General features: G+C 31.8%; 1 pseudogene across 1 annotated transcript in view; it reads left to right on the top strand.

Annotated features, from left to right (window-relative positions):
• The first annotated feature begins 2325 nt into the window (after positions 1-2325).
• The window catches only part of LOC106313508, a 2479-nt pseudogene continuing 1934 nt past the window's right edge, over positions 2326-2870 (top strand). Inside the window, exon 1 of the transcript XR_001264392.1 lies at positions 2326-2683. The product of XR_001264392.1 is annotated as a protein REVEILLE 6-like (transcript). The remainder of the gene's footprint in view (positions 2684-2870) is intronic.

Here is a 2870-nt window from a genome sequence, read left to right as displayed (position 1 = left end):
ACCACTACCAAATGTTTAACAATGGGCCATACCACCAAATCCTCAAAAATGTGGCACACCAATGAATTCTCAACAATGGAGCGCATAACCAAATATTTCACAGTAGGGTATGTCACCAAATGCTTCACAGTGGAACATACCACCAAATGCTTCACATTGGGAGCTTTCACCAAATATTTTAGGGTGGGGGCTTTCGTCAAACTTTCAACAAGGCAGACTATCGTGGACGAATCCAATGCAGCAGCAGGAACTTCACCAAATGATAGTGCTGACCATATTTCACATACACCTAGACTAGGAGGTTTATTCATCATGGGAAACATCTATAAATATAAATGAAAGTCACCAAAATTATTCAGAAGACGAAGATTAGCTTTTTGATAGTTGTGTGTCTGTATTTTTTGTTGTAAAAGATTGATATATTCTTAGCATTTTAATCATTTTATTTGGTTAATATAGTTTATATTTACTGATGCCTTATCTTATTTGATGTTTAAAATTTCAAGCTTTCGTATATGTCATTTACAAGCACAATACATACACAACCTAAGTTACGAAGAGAAAATTAAAATGTGGAATTTGGAAGATGAGTAGTTTGCAGACTTAATAATCAATACAACATTTACTTACTATGATCGCTATTTCGAAACGGCACCAGTGCAAACCAATTAGAGGTTTATAATAGAGAAATATTTGGCGACGACTAGAAGGAGATGATGCTCCTTGTCTTCAGTTATTATGAATGTCACTGCCGTGTTTTTTCTCATGGTGTAATATACTACAAACAAATTATGGTCTACAACCAACACTAAATGTAAGTATTTAAGAAACTTTGACTATGTTTATACAGATAGGTACGCAATGAAGATCAAAGAGATGTTGGTTTGAGACTTAGTCGAAATCAAGAGACGATTTAAAGAAAATTATGGAGGTTCTTACAACAACTATGCTGTTGGCATGTGATTATATTAGAACTCTAACAAGACAAGAGCTAATGAAAATTCATGAATGAACTCACTCTGATCGAAAAATATTATCCTTTTTCATTGGTTTCGTTGGAGCTATTGATGAGACTCATGTATGCGTAAAAGTAGAGCCTGAGTTACAAGTAATGTATTGGAATCGAAATGATAATACATCTTTGAAAATCATGGCAATATGTGATTTGGGTATGTTATTCACATATATATGGAATGTAGCACCGTGATCTTGTCATTAAATATATTGTAGTTCTGAAAATGCCACAGCAAAACGAATCTTAGTTCCCTTTGCCTCCACGAGATAAATATTATCTCGTTAATTCAGGTTATCCGAATAAGCAATGATTTTTAGCTCAATATACATCACCGCGAAATGGAATTGTGAGATATTATATGTCTCAAACTCTCAATTCAACTCTGGTCCTGTTCTTAGAAATAAACAGGGCCTATTCAAGCAATAGCATGTGTCTTTGCATTCCGTTATTGATAGAACATTTATATTTTAGAAGAAAAAAATGAAGGATTATACCGATTTTCCAAGATACAAAATACACGTACAAAAAAAGAACGGTAATGACTACAATGAGATTACATAAATTTATCAAAATATCAAACTACTCAGATGAATATTTTGTAAATACAATGCCAGATACGAGTATGAATAATAGAGATTCAGAATTTGACTTTGATGATACAAAAAACTTGATGCGGCATATGGAAAATAAACGACAAAATAAGATATAACATTGCAAATATGTTGTGGGCAAATAAAAATAATTGATAATGTGTTTATTGTATTTTACTTAATTTTTATTATATATATATGCAATTTTAATTCAGATGTATCTTGTATTTAAAATTTTTAAATAATAAAAAGTTTACACCAATAACACGAAATAGAAAATTTTAATTTTAAATTATATTAGTTGCATCGATATATGTGTTTACCATTTTAAAAAATTGTTTAATTGTTTAATTCTGTAAACTATATATTTTTACTAATCAACACAATTCCGCACTGTTAAATTTATCAAAACTGCATTTATTCTGCAAAATATATGAACCGCAGTTGAACCATTTGATACTTTAATTTCATATTACCTATAATATTAAATCGACGGTGATGAGAGTTTAAATGTATTTGTTTTCTGAAATGATATTTATTAAATATTTATGAAATGGAGTAAAAAACACTTAATTAAAAAGGAAACTAAATATTTCCCAAGCACGTGGCACAATATAATTAGGCGATCAGCAAAGTGACCGACCTCAGAGGATCACACGATACAAAACGCGCATATACATATACACATATGTATGTATAAACATTTTATATAATCTGGGCCGTCATCCTCGTCCACATTTCTCGCTTTACGCAACTTTCGACGAACGAACAAAAGCAGAAAAAAACCTAAAATTTGTCTAGAAATATGAACCCTGCAGACGGATCTTTCTTGGATCCAAACGGTACTATGACCGTACCTGCAATTGGACCCTTGACTTCTTCGGAGGATCTGAGCAAGAAGATAAGGAAGCCTTATACCATTACCATTTTTACTGAATCAGGGTTTCTTAATTACCGTGTTGGTTTCGAATTCAAACAGATTTGCGACTGGGCTTTGCTGAGGCGGTGGAATTGAGGGTTAGAAAGTAATTGAAGTTGTAACTAGTAAGGTTGGTATCTATAGTGGGAAGGATCTTTGGTAAGTTCTAACGGAGAGACTAAGAATGATATTTACTTTACTGTTCATTGCTTATTCCAACTGTGTATTTGTGATGCATCATTCATGAGGATTGGGCACATTATGTATTTAGGTTGTCTGATATTTGATTATCTGTTTTCTGATTTTTTTTTTTTTTTTTTTTTTTTTTTAAAACTATTTTCTTATA

The sequence above is a fragment of the Brassica oleracea genome, chromosome C9, assembly GCF_000695525.1.
Source record: "Brassica oleracea var. oleracea cultivar TO1000 chromosome C9, BOL, whole genome shotgun sequence".
NCBI lineage: Eukaryota > Viridiplantae > Streptophyta > Magnoliopsida > Brassicales > Brassicaceae > Brassica > Brassica oleracea.
This window is presented reverse-complemented; position numbering and strand designations above follow the sequence as displayed.